At 37.7% G+C, this 9,228-nt stretch overlaps 1 pseudogene; it reads right to left on the bottom strand.

Annotated features, from left to right (window-relative positions):
- Nucleotides 1–2,661: 2,661 nt before the first annotated feature.
- On the bottom strand, nt 2,662–3,654 carry LOC133053132 (histone-lysine N-methyltransferase SETMAR-like; annotated as a pseudogene).
- Nucleotides 3,655–9,228: the final 5,574 nt, after the last annotated feature.

Below are 9,228 nucleotides of genomic sequence, written 5' to 3' on the forward strand. Positions count from 1 at the left end.
AAAACTGATCCTTCCTCTTAAGGGTATTTTTATTTAGTTGGTAATATTAATTTAGATTGATTAATAATTATTGAATATTTACCAAACCACCTGTCACTTTTTATTTACAGTGTGGAAAGACTGAGAGCATACACAAGGAGACATAAGGAAGAATGACAAAAGGACTAGAATATTGGGCTAGATCTTTAAGTAAAAAAGGCCCATAGGTTGGTAGAGATGAAGAGTGAAGGAAATCCAAGTAGTGAATGGAACATACAAAGTTAAGACTAAATAAAATGTACTGGAGGAATAATAAAATACCAGTATAGGATAGAAGAATGTTTCTACTTCCATATCTGATATTTGAAGTTGCTGTGAGTGCTAAGGGTGAAAAAAAACTGGGTCTTATGATTTGAATGGTACTGATTTCAAGCAAATGAATTTATATTTTTTATGAAGTCATTCATTCAAAAATGTTTATTATGACAAACCACTATCTGCAAAGTATTCTTGTAGACACTAGGTTTGTAGGAATCAACAAGACAGAGAAATTCCTGCCCAGTGTATTTATGGTCTAGCAAATTTATAATAAAGATATATTTAATATACAATTAAATACATTAAAACATATATTAAAATTTTAGTTTAGTGTATATAAAATATATGGTACATTGGATTTTTCATCATTGTAGGAAATAAGCATATAATTGTCCCATGGCATTTCATATAATACATTGGCCCTTGTTGGTGGATAGCATCAATGAAAAGAGATTTTAATACAAGATGCCACATATGGGCCTTGCCTTAGAACACTGGGTCTTAATGCTTTGCATTGTATGCAAAACAAGGAACACTCTTTCACCAAGATTATCTGCTGCTAATTGGGATAATGAACACTACAAATATGATCCACGTTTTCATGTCAAAACAAAGAAAACAACATGATGTCGGAGATGTCAAAACACCCAGACATTATTTATTCTAATTCTCCTCACATCTTTGGCTTGGTGAAATTGACTTTCATAAATAGTGGAACTGAATACAGTTAATTTATAGACTCCCTTTTTCCACAAACATAGTCAAGGTGTTTGGAAGGGAGGGGCAGATGATAATACAGGAAAGTGTTGGCAAAGTTGGCCTGCTAGCATTTCAGGCATCGGTCTCCATTAGCATTTCCATGTAATTCTATGCACATATCTAGATATGAATCTCTCTCTGAGGCTATATTCAGAAATGACTTACTGTATGCCAGGAAGTACACAATTCTCCTATGTAACCTACACAAAAATCAATTTTCATTAACAAGAGCCTTGGTGTGCAATAGGGAGTGAGAAGTTGCTATATGGAAAGATTTTTCTCTTATTTATTTATTTTTAAGAGAGAACAAGAAGGAAGAAACATCACCAGCATGACTAAATGGAGAAGCAGCCAGACAAAAATGTCTTACTATTTTTTTTTCTTTTTTCAAAAAAGATGGATGAAAACACTGAAGCAGCCCTTAGGCAGATTATTCAAGCAGATCCTGACAGTGGCAAGCACTTGGGGGTTAATCTTTACAAAGGATAAATTGGTTTTGAACAATTTCTCCAATGTTCTGTATTAGGATCAGACATTCTTTTTTTTTTTTAATATCAGCCATACTTGTCATTTTTTTTCTCTTCTTGTTTTTGGAAGTAGAGAAATATTCACAGACTCCAAAGCAGAGGACTTTTCTCTGTTTTGGAATCATTTGACTGCCCCTACTAGGCTGCTGAAGGAAAACTTGTTGAATAAACACTGATATGCTTTTTGTCTATTTCATCAATTCATCAGACAACACATTTTCCATTAGAAATCTTCTCCTATATCAACTCGCTCCTGAAAATTTTGAAGAAGACGCTTCTTTTTCTAGGACCCTGCTTACTGCTTATCATTGCTACTTTTTAAAAACTCCTATTTTTCATCTCTTTCAGTGTCCCAGTTCAGGGTGTATTCTACATGTCTTCAGTGTATACTGCATAGATTATAACCTAATTTCAAATTAGACTTAATCAGAAAATTAGCCAGTTTATTTCAACATATGATAAAGATGTCTAAATAGTGCTGACTGACACAGTATGCATGTAAATAATACCTGTTGATAAAAAGCTGCACTTGACAAAAATAAATTCACAATATTATTGCTAAGTCTGAATTATTCAAAATCACTAGTAATGTGCCAGATATTTCTGAGCACTGATACCAAGAGAAGTTTCTCTGCTTGTTATACTATATGCTACATTAATAATTACAAGGCCACAAATAACATTTAAAGTAGAGAAAATGACAATGTTACTTATATATGCCTCTGAAATAGACTGCTGCAGTCTATTTGCTGTGTGTGCTGCAGTCCATGAGGTCACAAAAAGTCGGATATGACTGAGCGACTGAACTGATTGACTGACTGACTGAAATAGACATGGGTTTTCTTCTTTGATAGATTTTACCTTCTAAGCCATGATTTGCTTAAGGGATTATTAATTTTACTCACTGGAACAAAGTAGCATTTGGTTTCCCGTTCATTAATTCACTGACCTTTTATTAGGCCCCTACTCTGTGTGAAGGTCTTTAACAGGTAGTGAGAATACAGGTTGGTGCAAAAGTAATTGTAGTTTCAGACTGTGAATTTTAAAATCATTATAACTAGGCTCAAGCACATCTTTATTAATCAAAATAGGAACTATTGCAATGAACACATTTTTTCCAATGAAAAATAAGTTTATTCCTGTAGTGTAAAAATCCTTGCTTCAGGGTTTGAGGAAGACTTAGAAAGCATTTTCTGCCTCTTGCTGGTTGTGGAAGCATTTTCCCTGCAATAAGTTGTCAAGTTGCTTGATGAAGTGGTAATCGGTTGGCAGGAGATCAGGTGAATATGGTGGATGAGGCAAAACTTCGTAGACCAATTCTTTCAGCTGTTGAAGCATTAGGTTGGTTGTGCAACGTGTGGTTGGGCATTGTCATGGAGAAGAATTAGACCCTTTCTGCTGACCCATGCCGGCTACAGGCATTGCAGTTTTCAATGCATCTCATCAAGTTCCTGAGCATACTTCCCAGATGTAATGGTTTCACTGGGATTCAGGAAGCTGTAGTCAATTGGACCGGCAGCAGACCACCAAACAGTGACCATGACCAATTTTTGGTGCAAGTTTGACTTTGGGAAGTGCTTTGGAGAATCTGCTCAGTCCAATCACCAATTGTCGTATAAAATCCACTATTTGTTGCATGTCACAATCCGATTGAGAAATGGTTTGTTGTTGTTGCATAGAATAAGACGACACCTCTAAATGATGATTGTTTTGATTTGCAGTCAGCTTATGAGGCACCCAGTTATGAAGTTTTTTCACCTTTTCAATTTCTTCAATTGCTGAAAGACCATGGAATGGTTGACATTGAGTTCTTCAGCAACTTCTCATTTAGTTGTAAGAGGATTAGTTTGGATGATTGCTCTAGATTGGTCATTGTCGACTTCTGATGGCCAGCCTCTGTTCTCCTCATCTTCAAGGCTCTCATCTCCTTTGCAAGATTTCTTGAACCACCACTGCACTGTACGTTTTTTCATTAGCAGTTCCTGGGCTAAATGTGTTGTTAACATTGCAAGTTGTCTCTGCTGCTTTATGACCCATTTTGAACTCAAATTTGCTTTTTGTCTAACATCATTTCCCTAGTCTAAAACAAATATAAAATCAACAGCAAGTAATGTCATTAGCAAAAAAAAATAATAAAATAAAGTGAGACATGAATGTTATAATCATGTATAACATTTATTTAAAAATGTATTCCATGGAGAAGGAAATGGCAACCTACTCCAGTGTTCTTGCCTGGAGAATCCCAGGGACGGGAAAGCCTGGTGGGCTGCCGTCTATGAGGACACACAGAGTCAGACACGACTGAAGCGACTTAACAGCAGCAGCAGCAAGTTAAGATACTGTAGCTTTTATGCAATTGCCCACAACTCTGACACTCAAGGAAGATGCTGGACTTGGAGACAGAACCCTGGCTGGGGATAGGGACACCGGTTCAAAGGTGACTTGACATTTGACTATAAATTAAGTATCCTGATGATGAAGAGTAGACCGGGGGGGGGGGGGGGGGGGGGCCAGGTGCTCCCAGTGGTGACAATAAAGTATTGTCTTAAAAAAAAAAAGTATTCTAATATCAAATGGCAGTTTAACAATGCAAAACCGCAATTACTTTTGCACCAATAATAATATGAATAAAACTGCCTCTACATTCATAATGATAACATTCCAGTTGAAGAGACAGAAACAAAAATAAATAATAACAAAACAATGTGATAAGTGATAATAGAGAGAGGATTATTTCTGCTACCGTGGGTGGGAGTTGAGAAGGTTCTTCAGAGGACAAATTATATGAACTCTGCATTAAAAAATAAATACAATTGCTAGGTTGAAAAATAAGTTTAAAATGATATGAAAGTTATTTCAAGTAGAGGGAATAAAAATCTCAAACAATGGAGAGAGGCAATGTAAAATATAATAGTCTGAAAGCTGCAGGGAGAACCTACCATGAAATATTTCTCTTAGGGAATGCGCAAGCAGATATTTGAATCTTGAAATTTGTGTGTGTGTGTTTGTGTATCCACATTCATGCTGCATTTGTGAGTCTTTGTGGATAAGCAGTAATAAGCCTATTTGATATGTTCTATGTCATAGAAGTATCCAAGTTCTTTCTTTTATACTGAATTTATATCCACATATAAGAAAAGAAATGCTATCACACTTACTTGCTTTTTAGGTTAAGAGAAGCAGTTAACAAAGGTCCTCTCAGATACTGTAGAGATAGACTAATGATGATTCTTTATGAATGGACTTAGGAAATCATTCACATTGGTTGTCACTTACTTTTAAAAATTACCTAGTGACTCATTATTTTCTAAAGTGTTTTGAAAAAGTGAAAAACAATTCATATCTTTTTAAAAAAATTTATTTATTTTAATTGGAGGCTAGTTACTTTACAATATTGTAGTGATTTTTGCCATACATGAATCCACCATGGGTGTACATGTGTTCCCCATCCTGAACCCCCTCCCACCTCCCTCCCCATCCCATCCCTCAGGGTCATCCCAGTGCGCCAGCCCTGAGCACCCTGTCTCATGCATTGAACCTGGACTGGCGATCTATTTCACATATGGTAATATACATGTTTCAGTGCTATTCTCTCAAATCAGTCCACCCTCGCCTTCTCCCACAGAGTTCAAAATTCTGTTCTTTACATCTGTGTCTCTTTTGCTGTCTCGCATATAGGGTCATCATTACCATCTTTCTAAATTCCATATATGTGCGTTAGTGTACTGTATTGGTGTTTTTCTTTCTGACTTACTTCACTCCGTATAACAGGCTCCAGTTTCATCCACCTCATTAGAACTGATTCAAATGCATTATTTTTAATACCTGGGTAATATTCCATTGTATGTATGTACCACAGCTTTCTTATCCATTCTTCTGCTGATGGACATCTAGGTTGTTTTCATGTCCTAGCTATTGTAAATAGTGCTGCAATGAACATTGGGGTACACATGTCTCTTTCAATCCTGGTTTCCTCGGTGTGTATGCCCAGCAGTGGGATTGCTGGGTCGTATGGCAGTTCTATTTCCAGTTTTTTAAGGAATCTCCACACTGTTCTCCATAGTGGCTGTACTAGTTTGCATTCCCACCAACAGTGTAAGAGGGTTCCCTTTTCTCCGCACCCTCTCCAGCATTTAACAATTCATATCTTTAACAAAACTCTGAGATTTGGGCTGGATATTTAAAATTTAATATATCTTTTCTTATATGGACAATGGGGGTGAACATCACAGATAGGAAGAATAATCCTTGCCTCGTTATGCCCATGTCTCCCCTAAAACACATGCCCTGTATTGAAGGGCAATATTTTGTACTTCCTAAACTATATCCTGAAAATTCAGGCTATGACACTTGTTATGATGTCACTAATGTCCCACATTGATATTCTGTCTTCTTTTCACCCATGATTCCAACTGCTTGCAAGAGATGAGCCTAAATAATGCTTGCTCCTAAGTCAATTATTTGGAAACAGAACCCATAATGTGAGATTTACTATGATACTCTTAACTTTGTAGTGAATTGAAGTGTTTGTAGTGTCTGTAAAATTGACTGATAGTTTCTCATACTGCCAGCAGTTCTACAGAGAATAAGACTTTTATGTTCAGAAAACCAGCAAGGTCAAACAACTACAAAAGGTGGACTGGAAATGCTACTTTTGATTTTGTAAAAATACTGAAAGCAGCTTACAAATGTTTTGCTTCAAGGAATCAAATGTGTAGGGAGAAGGAGAATGCTGACAGAAAGGGAGGAAGACAAGGAAAAACAGATTCATGGGGCACTGGCTTGGAAAATAATAGATGCAAATTAGTTTAGATAATCTAGTTAATGGCTTTTAATATTTTATTTGGGGAATGAATGTGTCGTTTCATATGTCCCACGTTGGCAAGTGCAAAAAATTAACTACCATACATTAGGAAGCAAAAACTTAAGCCTACCCTTGTCAAGTGAGGAGAAAATAATATTCTTTGAATCTAGTTAGTCAGTTTCTTCATTCTCTAGAACTGAGACTAAATTGTCAAATTTGCATAAGGAAATACTTCATATGAGAATTGGAAAGAAGGTTCTTTCTCCTCCCACCATGTGTATTAATGATCAGAGTAAAGTTTTCTCCTCTGCATGTCTTTGATAGAGTACATAATTCTTCCTTAGGAAAATCAGAGAGCTATATTTTGTTATGGGTTTCTTCTCCCCATATAAATATATTCCATATAATATCAAGGCACAGTATTAACATGTTGAACAATTATTTCATATAATTTTACTACTCATTCCAAAAAAATGTTGGAGTTCATTTTCCTAAGTATGTCTTTTTGTAAATCATTCCCCACTTCCTCTCTCCAGTTTTCAGGTCTTTATGTTAAGTCATGACTCTTCCTTAGTAGCATTCTCACTCAGTCTTATCAGGTAGTCACTAGTTACATGGCATGTCATAATTCCTGACAGACAAATTTGTCCATTTGCTTGCTTCTGATTCCCATGATATCCCAATAATTGCATTGTACATTAGTAAGTTTCTAGGCAGGCCTGTGGGGCTCCTCTACTGAGAGTCTTAATTAAACTTGTTCTAAATTAAAACAACCTTTGCTGAGACACTTGTCAGACCAGCTTTACAGGCTTGCCTGGGACACAGGAGGTAATGCCATGATCAGTGGCAGCAGGACAGGGATCAGGACCTAAGCAGGGAGGTAATTTATTACACCAACTAGACCCACTAATATGATGGAGGAGAAGTAGGGATGCAGAGGGATAATGAAAGAAAGTAAAATATTGAGACAAAGAAAAAAAAGTGATGTAATTTCATAGTACTACTGTATATCTCCCCCACCTCTGAAAAATAAACCACCAAAATAAAACAGACACCACAGCTTTATTTTATAGTGCTAAGAAGATGGACCTGGTGGCTCAGACAGTAAAGAATCTGCCTGCAATGCGGGAGATCTGGGTTTGATCCCTGGGTTGGGAAGATCCCCTGGAGGAGGGCATGGCAACGCACTCCAGTATTCTTGCCTGGAGAATCCCCATGGACAGAGGAGCCTGGTGGGCTACAGTCCCTGGGGTCACAAAGAGTCGGACACAACTGAGTGACTAAGCCCAGCCCAAGAAGATGGAACAACAGTTAAACATCAGATCTTTTGGTTTACTGAGGTTGGGGCTGGCCCTTGTCTTCCAAGCCTCATCTGCATTAAAAAAAAAAAAAGAAAGAAAGAAAGAAAAATTACCTAAGGACTTCTTACCACTTCATGATACCAGCTCATAATCAAACTCTTCTTGTAACTCAGTGACCGTGTGTGCTCTTCCTTCTTTATTTGACTCAGGAAAACTACTCTAAAGAAAGAAACTAATTAATCCAATTACATTAACATATAAATGAATGATGGGCTTCCCTGGTGACTCAGTTGGTAAAGAATCTGCCTACAATGCAGGAGACCTGGGCTTGACCCCTGGGGTGGGAAGATCCCCTGGAGGAGAGAATGGTAACCCACTCCAATTTTCTTGCTTGGAGAATCCCCATGGACAAAGAGGAATCCCCATGGACAAATATGTACATATGTATATACACTTACACACACATACATATATATATTTATTTGTTATACACCTTAAACCAATACCATAAAATGTTTTAGGTCCATCACATGTCAGTAAAATTGGGGGAAAAGGCTAGTTTTGAGTCTATTGTGTGTGTGTTAGTCACTCAGTTATGTCCAACTCTAGCAACCCCATGGGGTGCAACCTGCCAGGCTCCTCCGTCCATGGGATTTTCCAGGCAAGAATACTGGAGTGAGTTGCCATTTCCTTCCCCAGGGGATCTTCCTGACCCAGGGATTGAATCCTGGTCTCCTGCATTGCAGGCAGACTCTTTACCATCTGAGCCACCAAGGAAAATCTTGGGTCGTCTGCTGAATAATTGAGTGGTCTTGGAAACTTTCTAAACATCTTTCCTTACCTATTAAATGAGCATAATAACTCCTTCCTTATTTTGAGTATTAATGATATAATGCATAGAACTCCCTTAGCTTTGAGCCTGGACCATAGTAAACACTTAAAAGCATTAGCTATAATTAAGGCTCATTTACAGGTTGGAAGTATTTCCTAGGCACAATTGTTAAGAAAATATACAGCTTTATTGCACTGTCTGAAAGTAATGTTCCTATAGAACATTTCATAAGCCAAAATGGTGTAAAGCAAAGAAGCAACTACCTCAGGGCACATCTTGCTAACAAACACACAAAGCAAATTGAGATAAGGTGCAGATATAGACACTCCCCTGGAGGCTCAGTGGTAAAGAATCCGCTGCCAAGCAGGAGACACAGGTTTGATTTCGATCCCCGGGTTGGAAAGGTCCCCTAGAGAAGGAAATGGCAATCTACTCCAGTATTCTTGCCTGGGAAATTTCATGGACAGAGGAGCCTGGCAGGCAACAGTCCATGAAATCACAAAGAGTCGCAAAGGGTTGGGCATGACTTATCAACTACATAACAACAGCAGATACAAATACAATTCAAAGCTATGGCAGCTTGATGCTGAGATGCTCAGTGCAGAAGGAGCTTGGAGGTACCAGTCTCTGCCTGGAGTGCCCACTGCCTCTGTAACAGCTCACTGCAAAACAAATGCTGGGTGCTATTTTTGTGTTTTATCATAAAAG

Source organism: Dama dama, chromosome X, assembly GCF_033118175.1.
Source record: "Dama dama isolate Ldn47 chromosome X, ASM3311817v1, whole genome shotgun sequence".
NCBI classification, from domain to species: Eukaryota; Metazoa; Chordata; class Mammalia; order Artiodactyla; family Cervidae; genus Dama; species Dama dama.